Source organism: Bos mutus, chromosome 16 (assembly GCF_027580195.1).
Source record: "Bos mutus isolate GX-2022 chromosome 16, NWIPB_WYAK_1.1, whole genome shotgun sequence".
In the NCBI taxonomy this organism is placed as follows: Eukaryota; Metazoa; Chordata; class Mammalia; order Artiodactyla; family Bovidae; genus Bos; species Bos mutus.
The window spans coordinates 44,299,824-44,316,305 of record NC_091632.1 but is presented as its reverse complement, the minus strand read 5'-3'; the positions used below and the strand labels follow the sequence as shown (position 1 = coordinate 44,316,305).

At 45.9% G+C, this 16,482-nt stretch overlaps 1 non-coding gene across 1 annotated transcript; it reads right to left on the bottom strand.

Moving 5' to 3' along the window:
• Positions 1-9,126: 9,126 nt before the first annotated feature.
• LOC138991314 (U5 spliceosomal RNA) lies at positions 9,127-9,242 on the bottom strand. Its single transcript, XR_011467337.1, has one exon. It is a non-coding gene; the product is annotated as a U5 spliceosomal RNA (small nuclear RNA).
• Positions 9,243-16,482: the final 7,240 nt, after the last annotated feature.

The following is a 16,482-nucleotide window of genomic DNA, read 5'->3' as shown; positions in this document are numbered from 1 at the left end:
ACAGTTATGGCCATTTGCCCTCTTAAAGAGGCCAGCAGAGTCCGAGTCCCAGCATTCCTACCCAAAGTGCTGAGGTTCACCTAGATTGGACAGCCCATGCCTGAGCCAATTACCATGACCAGGGTGCAAGAGATATGTTAACTAGGTTAGACCATTCAGGCCACCTCAGAGCTAGGCATTGGGTCAATCTCAAACCACTGCACAGAGAATAATGCATATGTACATGCATGTGTGTTAAGTTGCTTCAGTCGTGTCCGACTCTGCAACCCCATGGACTATAGCCTGCCAGGCTCCTCTGTCCATGGGATTCTCCAGGCAAGAATACCGCAGTGGGTTGCCATGCCCTACTCCAGGGATCTTCCCGACCCAGGGATGGAACCTGCGTCTCCTATGTCTCCTGCACTGGCAGGTGAGTTCTTTACCACTAGTGCCACCTGGGAAGCCCCCAGGAGAGGAATGGCTTGCTAAAGGAAATTAGGAGTTTTCTTGTCAGGAAGGAGGGGAAATAGATGCCTGGCAGCAAAGCACAGGCCTCTGGTTACCCTGGAAGACAAATTTTATTCCCATTTTACAGATCAGGAAAGTGAGGCCCCAAGATGATAAAGCACTAGGCCAAAGTCACATAATTTGTGGAGTCTGGGATGTGTCCCAGGTCTGCCAGCTCCAGACCAGTTGGCCAAGTCACAATGGATGTATTTTGGAAATAACTGCTTGAGTATTTGCTCAAAGCTGCACTGATTTCTTCTATGCAGGGATGCTTTGTTTTCTAATCCAAAAGTCTCTCTGGGCAGGACTTTAGGTTCAACTGTACTTGTCTCCAACCAGTATTCTTGCCTGGAGAACACCATGGACAGAGTAGCCTGGTGGCCTACAGTCTACGGGTCACAAAGAGTCAGACACAACTGAGTGACTGAGCACACACACACTCACCTCCAATCCTGTTTATCTGCTGTGGGGCTCTCAGTCCCTGTATTTGACCAAATCCCCTTAGCAATCTTGTTGATTGGAAAGAGGTCAGGTACAGACCCTTAGCTGGTGGAATGGACAGTCTAAAGGGGAGACAGATGAGAAAATGGACAGTTATACTGTGACTGGGGCTTTGAAGTATAGGGCTGGCACATCTAACCGCCACCAGAGGCTCAGGGATGGCTTCCTGAAGGATGATGGGTGTTTGCTAGGTGAAGCTGTGTGAGAGGACCATCCAGGCAGTGGGCAGGGTATGGGTAAGCATACAGAAATGGGGAAGTTTAGGGAGGCACGGAGAAGGCAATGGCACCCCACTCCAGTACTCTTGCCTGGAGACTCCCATGGACAGAGGAGCCTGGTAGGCTGCAGTCCATGGGGTCGCTAAGAGTTGGACACGACTGAGCGAGTTCACTTTCACTTTTCACTTTCATGCATTGGAGAAGGAAATGGCAACCCACTCCAGTGTTCTTGCCTGGAGAATCCCAGGGACAGGGGAGCCTGGTGGGCTGATGTCTATGGGGTCGCACAGAGTCGGACATGACTGAAGCGACTTAGCAGTTGCAGCAGCAGGGAGGCAAGTGAACAGCAACACATCAGTTTGTCTGGAGTATACAATCCATTTTCAATTCTTTGGCGCTCAGCTTTCTTTATAGTCCAACTCTCACATCCATACATGACTACTGGAAAAACCATAGCTTTGACCAGACAGACATTTGTTGAAAAGTAATGTCTCTGCTTTTTAATATGCCGTCTAGGTTGGTCATAGCTTTTCTTCCAAGGAGCAAGCATCTTTTAATTTCATGGCTGCAATCACCATCTGCAGTGATTTTGGAGCCCAAGAAAATAAAGTCTGTCACTGTTTCCATTGTTTCCCCATCTATTTGCCATGAAGTGATGGGACCGGATGCCATGATCTTAGTTTTCTGAATGTTGAGTTTTAAGCTGGCTTTTTCACTCTCCTCTTTCACTTTCATCAAGAGGTTCTTTAGTTCTTCTTCACTTTCTGCCACAAGGGTGGTGTCATCTGCATATCTGAAGTTACTGATATTTCTCCCGACAATCTCGATTCCAGCTTGTGCTTCCTCCAGCCCAGCGTTTCTCATGATGTACTCTGCATATAAGTTAAATAAGCAGGATGACAATATACAGCCTTGACATACTCCTTTCCCAATTTGGAACCGGTCTGTTGTTCCATGTCCAGTTCTAACTGTTGCTTCCTGACCTGCACACATATTTCTCAGGAGGCAGGTCAGGTGGTCTGGTATTCCCATCTCTTGAAGAATTTTCCACAGTTTGTTGTGATCCACACAGTCAAAGGTTTTGGCATAGTCAATAAAGCAGAAGTAGATGTTTTTCTGGAACTCTCTTGCTTTTACAGAGATCCATTAGATGTTGGCAATGTGATCTCTGGTTCTTCTGCCTTTTCTAAATCCAGTTTGAACATCTGGAAGTTCACAGTTCATGTATTGCTGAAGCCTGGCTTGGAGAATTTTGAGCATTACTTTGCTAGTGTATGAGATGAGTACAATTGTGCAGTAGTTTGATCATTCTTTGGCATTGCTTTTCTTTGGGATTGGAATGAAAACTGACTTTTTCCAGTCCTGTGGCCACTGCTGAGTTTTCCAAATTTGCTGGCATATTGAGTGCAGCACTTTCACAGCATCATCTTTCAGGATTTGGAATAGCTCAACTGGAATTCCATCACCTCCACTAGCTTTGTTCATAGTGATGCTTCCTAAGGCCCACTTGACTTTGCATTCCAGGATGTCTGGGTATAGGTGAGTGATCACACCATCGTGGTTATCTGGGTCTTGAAGATCTTTTTTGTACAGTTCTTCTGTGTATTCTTGCCACCTCTTCTTAATATCTTCTGCTTCTATTAGGCCCATACCATTTATGTCCTTTATTGTGCCCATCTTTGCATGAAATGTTCCCTTAGTATCTCAAATTTTCTTGAAGAGCTCTCTAGTCTTTCCCATTCTATTGTTTTTCTTTATTTCTTTGCATCGATCACTGAGGAAGGTTTTCTTATCTCTCCTTGCTATTCTTTGGAACTCTGCATTCAGATGCTTATGTCTTTCCTTTTCTCCTTTGCCTTTTGCTTCTCTTCTTTTCACAGCTATTTGTAAGGCCTCCTCAGACAAACATTTTGCCTTTTTGCATTTCTTTTTCTTGGGGATGGTCTTGATCCCTGACAAAACGTGGTCCACTGGAGAAGGGAATGGCAAACCACCTCAGTATTCTTGCTTTGAGAACCCCATTAACAGTATGAAAAAGCAAAAAGATAAGACACTGAAACATGAATTCCCCAGGTTGGAAGGTGCCCAATATGCTACTAGTGATCAGTGGAGAACTCCAGAAAGAATGAAGGGATGGAGCCAAAGCAAAAACGACGCCCGGTTGTGGATGTGACTGGTGATAGAAGTAAAGTCCGATGCTGTAAAGAGCAATATTGCATAGGAACCTGGAATGTTGGGTCCATGAATCAAGGCAAACAGGAGATGGCAAGAGTGAACGCCAACATTTTAGGAATCAGTGAACTAAAATGGACTGGAATGGGTGAATTTAACTCAGATGAAAATTTTATCTACTACTGTGGGCAAGAATCCCTTAGAAGAAATGGAGTAGCCATCATAGTTATCAAGAGTCCAAAATGCAGCACTTGGATGCAATCTCAAAAACAACAGAATGATCTCTGTTCATTTCCAAGGCAAACCATTCAATATCATGGTGATCCAAGTCTATGGCCCGATCAGTAATGCTGAAGAAGCTGAAGTTGAATGGTTCTATGAAGACCTACAAGATCTTCTAGAACTAACACCCAAAAAAGATGTCCTTTTCATTATAGGGGACTGGAATGCAAAAGTATGAAGTCAAGAAATACTTGGAGTAACAGGCAAATTTGGAGTACAGAATGAATCAGGGCAAAGGCTAATAGAGTTTTGCTAAGAGACCACACTGGTCATAGCAAATACCCTCTTCCAACAACACAAGAGAAGACTCTACACATGGACATCACCAGATGGTCAACACTGATATCAGACTGATTATATTCTTTGCAACCAAAGATGGAGAAGCTCTATATAATCAGCTAAAACAAGACCGGGAGCTGACTGTGGCTCAGATCATGAACTCCTTATTGCCAAATTCAGACTTAAATTGAAGAAAGTGGGGAAAACCACTAGACTATTCAAAAGACAGAGTGTAAGAAAGTGAAGTCACTCAGTCATGTCTAACTCTTTGAGACCCCATGGACTGCAGCCTCCTAGGCTCCTCCATCCATGGGATTTTTCAGGCAAGAGTACTGGAGTGGGTTGCTATTTCCTTCTCCAGGGGGTCTTCCCAACCCAGGGATCAAACCTGGGTCTCCCACATTGTAGGCAGATGCTTTACCATCTGAGCCAACAGGGAAGCTCTACACCATTCAGGTATGACCTAAATCAAACCCCTTATGATTATACAGTGGAAGTGAGAAATAGATTCAAAGGATTAGATCTGATAGAGCGCCTGAAGAACTATGGATGGAGATTCATGATGTTGTACAGGAAGCAGAGGAGGGAGGGTTCACCTCACTGACCTGTAAAAAGCAAGGGGGTAGACAGGCTCTGGCCCTAATCCATGGCAATGATAAATTTACAGGCAGTAATTCCTCCCAAGGATAGATCACTTTCTCTCACCTGGTTACCATCATGACTTTACCCAGTCTTCACAGCTTCCCCCAAAACCAAGGAGGACAGTTCATGACCCTGTTTTACAAAAGTAGAAACTGAGACACAGTGAAAGAGACTTGCCAGAAGTCACTGACAACCTTGCAGGGTTGACACACTCGCCCAGTGGCAGGTTAATTATCACCTCTGCTAGTATGTGAAGGAGAGTGCTGGAAATCAGAGCTCCCAGTTGCCTGCAAGCACCAGAGGAATCAACATGAGTGCTGGTGGCCAGGGCAGGGTGGGATGGGGTGGGGCTGAGCAGGGGAACACTCCTGAGAGATGACCAAATAGACAAGAGTGAGTGGGTGAGTTCAGGAGAGAAAAGCTGTGGCTTCTCTCAAAGGAAAACTTTGAGAAAAAGCAACTAGGCAGCATTTTGGGGGGTGGGCACTGGGTGTAGAAAAAGTAGCGAGTGGGCTGGGAGTTAGGGGACCTGCGTTCGGTCTCCCAGGTCTGTCATTATCGTTGTGTAACCTTCAACAAGTGAGTTAAGTATATACACTTTAGGTTCCCACCTGTAAAATGGGTCTAATAAACCTTCCAGCTTTGTAAGACGGTTAGGAATTCCCACGAAATAAATGACTATGTCAAAGTATTTTGATAAATTAAAAACCTTCTCCACACCCAAGGGGGAATAATTTGTATAGTGTACCTGGAGAAGGGAATGTAAATCAGGGCTTCTAAACATGGGCTCCAGGGATAGCATTCAGGAGATCTGCAAAGCTGGATTGAAAAAATATATATATTTTCACTAAGTTCTAACTGAAATTCAGCCTTTCCTTCCATGATTAACTTCGGCATTTGCATCATTGTCAGTAATCACAGACACATTCATGACATGCCCAGGGTTGGCAAGCATCTTGAAATATTGTTCATGTTCATTATGGACTTTGAAATTATGGTAGTCATGAGATTTGCCACTAGATTTCAGTATTTCATCTATTAATACAGAAGCACATGTGTTACCAGTCACAAATTTGTTTTTAAAAATCTATTCAAAACTTTAAAATTATGAATCATGTTTAACATACACATAAGTAGACCTAATAGAATACAGAAACTCTGTGTGCCCTGGTGGCTCAGTGGTAAAGAATCTGCCTGCAGTGCAGGAGACCCGGGTTCGATCCCTGGGTTGGGAAGATCCCCTGGAGGAGGACATGGCAACCCACTTGAGTACTCTTGCCTGGAGAGTCCCCATGGACAGAGGAGCCTGGCAAGCTACAGTCCATAGATTCCCCCAGAGTTGGACACGACTGAAGCAACTAAACAGCTGTGTGCCCATCATCAAGTCCAACAACCATCATCCGCTTCTCTCCCACTCACATTATTACTTTTTTCATAAATAATATTTTTGTGGGGTACATTTTTTGCAGTCCTATAATTTTGAAGCAAACCCAAGATATAATCTGTAGATATTTCTGTATGTACTTCTAAGTATAAGAAGGTTACAACAAAAACTGTAACCACAATATGATAATCATATCCAAAATCCTCCAATAATTCCTTAAAATCATCAAAGACCCACTAAGATTAAAAAACAAAGACATCTCACAAATGTAATAAATTTTGAAAATACTGTTTGTTTAAACCAGGATCCCATTAAGTTCTGCACAGTGAGACAGGTTGCTTTTAACTCTCTTTTAACATATAAGTTTCTCTTTCTTCTCTCTCTCATCTTGCAATTTATTTGTTGAAGAAATCTGGTGGCTTGCTCCAAACAGCTCCTTGCAGTCAGGACTTTGTTGGTTGCATCCATCCCCCGCAGTGCTGCAGAAAAGCTCCACTGTGCTCTGCTCTTCTGTTAATTGGTAGTCAGATCTAGTCTTGATCAGGTTCAACTTCAATTTTTCCTGGCAAGATTACTTAATGGGAGCAGAATGCTCTTTCACCTGGGGGCATAGAATATCTAGTTCTCTTTTTCTCTGACCTTAGCAGCTGATTGTCTAGATATGTCTGGGCATGGCTGACTCCAGCCATGAGCCAGGAAACATAGCATCTTGAAGAGGCTCCCAAGAACCAGACGGCCATTTTCCCAAGGAGACAGCTTTCAATCGAGAATGGTGTTTGGAGAATGTAATCTGGGTGCTAGAAGCGCTCATTACAACAGGGTTTTTTGTTTGTTTTTTTTTTGCCAAAGTTGAACAAGCAAGTTAAAATCCCCATGTTAGGTAGACACCCAGACACCCAGTGAGCCCAAGAAATCACTGGCCACCAGCATTTAGTTCTACTTAAACAGATTTGGTTGTGAGAGGAGCAGTTTGACTAAGGGAGAGGAAAGTAAGTTAACCTCCCCAGTGGAGCAGGGCTAGACTGTGGGCAGTTGCCTTAGGCTCCCTGTGCCTGGTGTCCTGGTTCTTTACAAAAGAACATCAAAAGGTCCTGGGAAGGGGTAATCCCCACAACCCTGTTTCAGCCTCAGAGAGGGTCCCTGCACATGACCACAGGGAGGAGCCTGGAAAGCAAAGGAATGGAGCCTAAGGAATGAACTTGGGGATGGATTCTCTCCCTTCTTTACTGGGGCAGACATGGCTGGTTTTCTTCTCCAGTATTCACTAAGATGATACCACTCTAATGGCAGAAAGTAGAGGAACTAAAGAGCCTCTTGATGAGACTGAAAGAGGAGAGAGAGTGAAAGAGCTGGCTTAAAACTCGACATTAAAAAAAACTAAGGTCATGGCATCCTGTCTCATCACTTTATGGCAAATAAAAGGGGGGAAAGCAGAAGCAGTGACAGACTATTTTCTTGGGCTCCAAAATCACTGCAGATGGTGATTGCAGCCATGAAATTAAAAGACGCTTGCTCCTTGGAAGAAAAACTATGACCAATCTAGACAGCATATTAAAAAGCAGAGACATTACTTTTCAACAAAGGTCTGTCTGGTCAAAGCTATGGTTTTTCCAGTAGTCATGGATGGATGTGAGAGTTAGACCATAAAGAAGGCTGATCCCCAAAGAATTGATGCTTTCAAATTGCCGTGGTGAAGACTCTTCAAAGTCCCTTGGATTGCAGTGGCATCAAACTAGACAATTCTAGAGGAAATTGTCCCTAAATATTCATTGGAAGGACTGTTGCTGAAGCTCCAATAGTTTGGCCACCAGATGCAAAGAACTGACTCATTGGAAAAACATCAGCTGGGAAAGACTGAGGGCAGGAGGAGAAAAGGGAACAGAGGATGAGATGGTTCAACAGTACCACCAACTCAATCATGAATCTGAGCAAAGGGGTCGCTAAGAGTCGGACACGACTGAGCGACTTCACTTTCACTTGCATGCATTGGAGAAGGAAATGGCATCCCACTCCAGTATTCTTGCCTGGAGAATCCCAGGGACGGGTGAGCTTGGTGGGCTGCCATCTATGGGGTCGCACAGAGTCGGACACGACTGAAGCGACTTAGCAGCAGCAGCAGCAGTGAAGGACAGGGAAGCCTGGCATCCTGCAGTCATGGGGGCGGGGGGCGGGAAGGGTGTCACAGAGTTAGACACCATTTAGCGACTGAACATTCTTCCTTTCTCCTGTGCGCGTGCTAAGCCGACTGGGTCATGTCGGATTCTTCGGGACCCTATGGACTTGTAGCCCGCCAGGTTGCTCTGTTCATGGGATTCTCCACGCAAGATTATTGGAGTGGGTTGCCAAGCTCTTCTTCAGGGGATCCTCGTGACCCAGGTATCCAACACGTGTCTCTTATGTCTCCTGCATTTGCCGGCGTGTTTATTACCGCCAGGGCAAAGCTCATGGCTGCCTAGGGAAAGACTACATTTCCCAGCTTACCTTGCAGCTAAGCTGTGAACAGGAAGCTCAGTTCTGGCCAATGAGATAGGTTAAAAAACCTACTTCCTGCCGTGTTTTGTCAAATCTGTTATAAGCACCATCAAAATTCTTTCTTGACTCCTAAATTTAAATAAGTTTAAAATTTCCTCTCCCAGTTTTAAAACGAAACTATCTCATCATTAAAAAACCCTCACAAATATACTACAGGAAAAGCAATGGGTTTACACTTCAGTTTTTAAAATTTTAAACGCACCCATACCTATCTGTCCAGTATTCTTGCCGGGAAACTCCGAGCAAAGGAAGGCGTCTGGTAGGCTGCAGTTCATGGGGTCGCTAAGAATCGGACACAACTGAGCCGACTTCACTTTCACGCACTGGAGAAGAAAATGGCGATCTACTCCAGTGTTCTTGCCTGGAAAACCTCAGGGACCGCAGAGTCTGGTGGGTTGCCATTTACGGGTGGCACTAAAGTGACTTACCAGCAGTACACATTAGTCTGGGGAATAGCTGGGTAACATCACTGACTGAACGACTGATCTGCGCTACTTGACTAGTTTTTTTTTCTTTTTGATTCGTTTTTTCTATGCACCCAATTTCACTCATCTACTCAAGCACTCCGTAATCTATACTCAAAATTCAGTATTAACAAGTTCAAAATCTATTTTTTGTAACACCATAAGTAGCCTTGCAAAGGCAAGGCCTCAAAAAATTGAGTAAAAACTCAGAATTGTTCCTCTCCACGGAAATCTTTAGTAAAAGGCGAAAGATTTATACGATCTGAAGAGAAACCAGAGTATGCTTCGATTTCGGGGCACGCATTGCTCAGGTAACTGTTACTCCTAAAACAGTAAGAGTGATTATTTAATTGACAGAGCCGTTCTTATCTGTCTTTTCTCAGACAATTCTATGAAAGTATTCTCACTTTTGGGGGGAAATAGTTCAAAGAAAAAGAAGAATATAGCCATTTTTAGATTGAAAAATTGTCCTAGGTGCACTGCATTGTGGGTATGCAAATATGACTCTCAGTTGTCACGCCCCTGTTTCCGGAAATTCCTTAAATAGTTCATTCCTCTTGTGCGGGACAGAGACCACCACCAGAGGGCAGAGGGTGACTTAGAAGGTTAGAGACCTGAGCCTGATTCAGCTACAAAAAGACTGTTTTAGGTGTGAAGCGGAGGTAGGGTGGGGCATGCGTGTTCAGTCGTGTTCCACTCTTTACGACCCCGTGGATTGTACCCCGCCAGGATCCTCCGTCCATAGAATATTTTCTTTCTGTTTATCATTTTTGCCAAGCAAAAGAATTTTTTAAATGGCCCAAATGATCAAATATAGAAAATTATACCTGGGGAAAAAGTGTACTTTATACAATGAAAGTAAAATTTGAAATCACATGAACAGCTAGCAATAGGCAATTAACTAAATTGTGGTAGGTCAATAAAATGCACCATTCTGAAGCCACTAAAATTTTTTCTCCAAAGAATATATATGAATATATTTACCATTTATTCGGTTAAAAAGAAAGATACAAAAGTATATTCCAGTTAGGTAGAAAAAAGATGTGTGTGTATATGAATGGCTTGAGAATAAACATTAAAATGTTAATAATAAACAATTTATTCCCAGCGATAAGTAAGCTGCTGCTGCCAAGTCGCTTCAGTCGTGTCCGACTCTGTGCGACCCCATAGACGGCATCCCACCAGGCTCCCCCGTCTCTGGGTTTCTCCAGGCAAGAATACTGGAGCGGATTGCCATTTCCTTCTCCAACGCATGAAAGTGAAAAGTGAAAGTGAAGTCGCTCAGTCGTGCCGACTCCTAGCGACCCCATGGACTGCAGCCTACCAGACTCCTCCGTCCATGGGATTTTCCAGGCAAGAGTACTGGAGTGGGTTGCCATTGCCTTCTCTGGCGATAAGTAAGAGTTGTTTTAATTAATTCTATTTGATTTTTGGCTGCGCTGGATCTTCATTTCAGCTCACGGGTTTCCCTAGTTGCAGCGAGTTGGGGGCTGCTCTTCGTTGTAGTGCTTGGGCTTCTCGCTGTGGTCTCTTCTCTTGTAGTGGAACACAAGCTTTAGGCTCAGGGCTTCAGTACTTGCAGCACGTGGGGGCTCAGTAGTTGCAACTCTGGGGCTCTAGAGTTTGGTTCTCCCTGGTGGCTCAGACGGTAGAGAATCCGCCTGCAATGCGGTAGACCTGAGTTCGATCCTTGGGGTGGGAAGATCCCCTGGAGGAGAGCATGACAACCCACTCCAGTATTCTTACCTGGAGAATCTCCATGGACAGAAGAGTCTGGCCGACTACAGTCCATGGGGCTGCAAAGAGTCAGACGCGACTAAGCACAGCGCAGCACAAGAGCGCAGGCTCAGTAGTGGTAACTCAAGGGCTTGAGTTACCCCCCGCGGCAAGTGAAATCTTTCCAGACCAGGGATGAAGCTGTGTCCCCTGCATTGGCAGGTGGATTCTTTACTACTGGACCACCAAGGAAGTCCAAGTTATTTTCATAATCAGGAAAAAAACCTGGTTAAGGGTGGGAAATCTGCAGAGTTCAAGTCTCTGGCCTAAACCTTGTGCTGTGGGGAGGGGAGAGGGGGCCGCTTCTTCTGCAGCTCCACCTGTGCTTCTCTTAGTCTGACTTTGACCCTGGGCATCCAGGGGAAGGCGGCTTCCTCCCATTTCACTGCTTCCCCACTCCCTGCCTCCACCCTGCTCCCACCTCCTAACCCGGGTCACTTTCCATCACCCACACCGACACAGCAGGCAGAACAAAAACCTCAAGGTATTTAAACCGTTTTGCCTTGGCTTGGGAGTGCATGATGTGACCCTGTAGGAGTTTAGTTTCCTATTTATATTTGGTTTACTCAGAGATAAGAGAATTCCTCTTCATTTCTCAGAAGATGGCTTGAGAGAGAGAGGGTCTAGTATTAGTAATTTGCTGCTGGGAGACTTCCCTAGTGGTCCAGTGGTTAAGAATCTGGAATTAGCAGGAGACATGGGAGACATGGGTTTGATCCCTGGTCAATGGAACTAAGATCTCACATGTCTCGGGGCTCTGCAACTATTGAGCCCACGTGCCGCAACTAGAGAAAGGCCCGCATGCTGCAACGATCCTGAGGCAACGACTAAGACTCAATTCAGTAAAGTAAGTAAATATTAGGAAAAAAAAAATTTGCTGCTGGTAACTTCCTACCCTCAGATCAAGAGAGAATGAGTCGACACTCTGATGACCATGTGAGTGTTAATTATCCTGAGTTCTTTTAACTCTTTTAATCCGTAAACTAACCCTATGAGTTTGGTACTATTAGTACCATCCTCACTTTACAAATGAGGAAACCGGCTCACAGTGGTGAAAGCCCACAGGTGGTAAGTAGCAGAGCTGGATGTGAATCCAGGAGACTCCCAGAGTCCATCCCCTAACTATGACACTGCCCTCTCTCAATCGTAATCTACAGATTCCCATTTATTGAGCCGCTCCCATGGCGCGTATCCTTTCCTTCTCACAACTTAATGGGATAAATGCTACCATCATTAGGGATTTGCAGATGAGGAAATGTCACTCGGTCAGGGCCATCACCTTGGATATAGTCCTGGATCTGTGACCTTTGCTGACTCTCATGTGGGCTCCTGACTTTTCCATACATCTTTGCCCTACCTGGAAAATACTATAAAATCATTAGCTTCTCCTTCTTCCACTCCTGGCTCCCTGGGCTCATTGAAGTATCCACCAGCCCATCCCTGGGCATCTCAGTGATGTTTTCCATCCTCAGGTGCCTCCTGTTCATCCCTGGAGCCAGTCAGATGTGGATTCTGGCCAGCTGTGTAGTTTCTCCAGTGACCTTGGTGGGGGCTGTCATCTTGAAACTGAGGACTTGAAGAATAGCCTGGGCCAAAGGCAGCCATGGACCAGGCCACTGGGGACTCTGTCCTGAAGGCCTGTTCTCTGAACCTTGGTGATCTGTTTCCTCCAAGCAGAGCAGGTCCTCTGCTGCTGGGACCTCCTGGGAGATGCTGAGCCCTGGTTCTGGGCAGGTTGATGCCCAGAGGATGGAGGCACTCCACTCTGTCAGGTGGAGTTGGGAGGGTTCGTGCCCACCATGTCTGGGGTGGGGGAAAATCAGACTTAGTCTGTGAGCAACACATGGTTATGGCAGCAGGGACTGTTCCCCCGGCCACCCGACCCCCCCCCCGCCCCCCCCCGCCGCCAATGTGCCCTTGGCTCCTGACAGCTCCTGAGCCCAACTTGCCTTTCTCAGGCATCATTCCTGAGCTGCTTAAGCTCCTGGAAGACCCGGAAGGAATCCCTCACAGCTCTGGCTTGGCTGCCGTGGTGACCCTGATGTTCCTACTCTAGGCCTGGCAGCTGTTTCCAAGGTGGGGAGGAACCCAGGTACCATAGTACCACCCACTTTGGCTATACTTTGGCAGTTTCTGAGCAACTTCAGGCTTCCTGGAGGGCAAAAGCCAACCCTTCCCTCCCCTGGCCCTGGTCTAGGGGCAGCCTTGCCTTCTTACTGTCAGCCTGAAGGCCAGCATGCTACTGGTGGCCAGCCTCCTCGGCCCCTTCACCCTGGATGGCCGGTGGCTATCTGTGTGGCTGAACCACACTCACTCCGTTTTGTCAGCTCCACCTTATTAATAGAACCACAGACCATTTCTGCAAGACTGGTCTTTGGCTTACTCACCAGGAATGCATCTAGGTCAGATAAGCTCCTCACCAACTTTAATCCTTGTCTTTATCTGATAGGAAACTGGAAGAATGCCTTTTACTGATGCAGATGGTTAATGGCCCTTAAGGAATAATGGTCACAAGATCCCCGGGAGGTGGGGGTGGGGAGGGAGGAATCCTTCCTGGGTCCTCCCAGTGCAGATGTGTTTCTATTTTTAGATGTTTATTTTTATTCATTTTAGACGTGGTTCTATTTTTAGCTTTGGCCTCTTCTAATCCTCCTGTGCCCCTTTTGTTGCTGCAAAGTGTAGCTGCAAATGCCTCCAGATAATCTCCTGCCTGGGTGTCAGTTGCCTACAATAAACGTCATAATTGCACTTTATGGAGTTGCCTGCTCTGAAGTGACTTAGCAGCAGCAGCAGCAGCTGCTCTGTTTTTCAGTCTCAAAGTTCCTCTTCAGTTCAGAGGATGTTATTCAATATCCCCTCTGTGGTGGGTCTACTTTTTCTTCTACTTGTGTCGCTTCTGGATTTCCATGTTTGAGCTCATTAATTCTCTCTTCTATATGGTCTGCTCTATTTAAAATGCTTTCCAACGCTTTCTTCATCTCCAATGCTTTCTAATGCATTCTTTATCTCGTTTATTGAGCTCTTCAACTCCAATATTTCTGTTTGGTTCTTTTACAGCATTTCAATCTCTCTCTCTTTTTTCTTTTTTGGCCGCACCACACGACTTGTGGGATTTTAGTTCCCCAATCAGGGATTGAACTTCTCACCTGCAGTGGAAATTCAGAGTCTTAAATTCAGAGTCTTTTCACATGAAAGTGAAAAGTGAAAGTGAAGTCGCTCAGTCATGTCTGACTCTTAGCGACCCCATGGACTGCAGCCTACCAGGCTCCTCCATCCATGGGATTCTCCAGGCAAGAATACTGGAGTAGGTCGCCCCAATCAGGGATTGAACTTCTCACCTGCAGTGGAAATTCAGAGTCTTAACCACTGGACTGCCAAGGAACTCCCATAAAGCTTTTTTAAAAATATCATTCTAACAATTGAACAGATTGGAAATTAGAGGGCTTTCTTTTGTTTTACTGGAGAAGGAAATGGCGACCCACTCCAGTATTTTTGCCTGGAGAATCCCATGGATGGAGGAGCCTGGTAGGCTACGGTCCACGGGATTGCAAAGAGTCGGCACGACTGAGCAACTTCACTTGCTTTCTTTCTTCTGTTTTACAGTAGGTGGCGCTATCGGAGAAGGCAATGGCAACGCTCTCCAGTATTCTTGCCTGGAAAATCCCATGGACAGAGGAGCCTGGTAGGCTGCAGTCCATGCGGTCGCCAAGAGTCAGACATGACTGAGCGACTTCACTTTCACTTTTCACTTTCATGCATTGGAGAAGGAAATGGCAACCCGCTCCAGTGTTCTTGCTTGGAGAATCCCAGGAATGGGGGAGCCTGGTGGGCTGCCGTCTATGGGGTCGCACAGAGTCGGACACGACTGAAGCGACTTAGCAGCAGCAGCAGCAGCAGGTGGCGCTATAGCACTATTTTATTTTATTTTATTTTTTAGTTTTGTTAGCTGCTCTCCCTACGGCTTCCCTGGTGGCTCTGCTGGTAAAGAATCTGTCCGCAATGCGGGAGACCTGGGTTCGATCCCTGGGTTGGGAAGATCCCCTAGAGAAGGGAAAGGCTACCCACTCCAGTATTCTGACCTGGAGAATTCCATGGACTGTATAGTCCATGGGGTCGCAAAGAGTCAGGCCCGACTGAGCAACTTTCACTCACTTCACTCCCTCAGGTTATATTTGAGAGTCAGCACTTTCCATCCTCCACTGTCTCTGTATGCAGCGCTATCATTATCACTGCTTGTGCCTCCAGAGGTTACTGGTGCCTTGCTGCTGCTGGTGTCACTGGCATCACTGTCTGGGACACGGGATGGTGGGCATTGAGTCAGGCTTCACTGCATTTGAAAGGGGAAGGATGGGGGGAACCCAGATTGTGGGTACATATACCTTGTCATGCATATGTCTAGGGCTTCCCTGGTGGCTCAACATCTGCCTGCAATACAAGATCTGCCTGTAATGGAGGAGACCTGGGTTTGATCCCTGGGTCAGGAAGATCCTCTGGAGACGGAAATGGCAGTATTCTTGCCTGGAGAATTCCATGGACAAAGGAGTCCGAGGTCGCAAAGAGTCAGACATGACTGAGTGACTAACACACACACATACCTTGTCATATAGTCAGGTTTAGGCTTCACCTCTAGGGGCAGGGGACCAGAGTCGTGGATGTCTCTACAGCTGGAGGGATGCCATAGGAGTTGCCATATAGGGTCAGGAGGCTGGAGTTGTGTATACCACCTCCCCTGCTGCTGCTGGATTCTCTGGGGCTGCACATTCAGCCGTCCCAACTGGGAGTCTGGGATGGCAGGTGCCATCTCTACCGTTCCCCTAGTTCCACCTCCTCTGTGTGCTCCAGTCCATCCCTGTTAGATGTACAAATGTGTGGAAATCTCAGGTGAGTTGGGCAGAGACATCTCTGTTTAGCTGTGAATGTTTTACTTGTTGCACATTGAAGGGGAGAGACAAAGAGTGCATCTCACTCCATCATGATGCTGATGCCACTTCTATCTTGGTCTTATTTTATACAAAGAATAAATTCTACGAATAATAGCAAGTCCTTCCTATTTTCCCACCTTTGGTCAACTGGTAATTTTGTCCATTTTTTTAGCATGAGATGGAATACTTTACTGATAGAGTCAAATTTTTCCCCCAGGGGTTATTTCACTTGGCCCTTGATAGTAACCTTTGGAAAGCCCTGGAATATTGATAATATGGTTGCTGAGAATGGCTTTTAATTATTTTAATTGCTTGGTTAAAGGACTCAATGAGCATTTGCTGAATTGAAATGGAACTTCTCTCAGCAGTGGCAGACACAGCCTTCCTGTAGATTAGAGTACTGAAACAACAGGAGAAGGACCTCAGAAATGGTCCCAGCTCTTCAGACAAGACACGGGATGAGCCTGGACCAGGAAATACAAGCCCTCATAGACTTAGAGGCAATGAATGTCACCTGAGGTAAATGGGCCCCCTCTAAGAGTCACACTCACAGTTTAGGTCCAGATGCTGTGAAAGTGCTGCACTCAATATGTCAGCAAAGTTGGAAAACTCAGCAGTGGCCACAGGACTGGAAAAGGGCAGTCTTCATTCCAATCCCAAAGAAAGGCAATGCCAAAGAAGGCTCAAACTACCGCACAATTGCACTCATCTCACATGCTAGTAAAGTAATGCTCAAAATTCTCCAAGCCAGGCTTCAGCAATATGTGAACCGTGAACTTCCAGATGGTCAAGCTGGTTTTAGAAAAGGTAGAGGAACCAGAGAT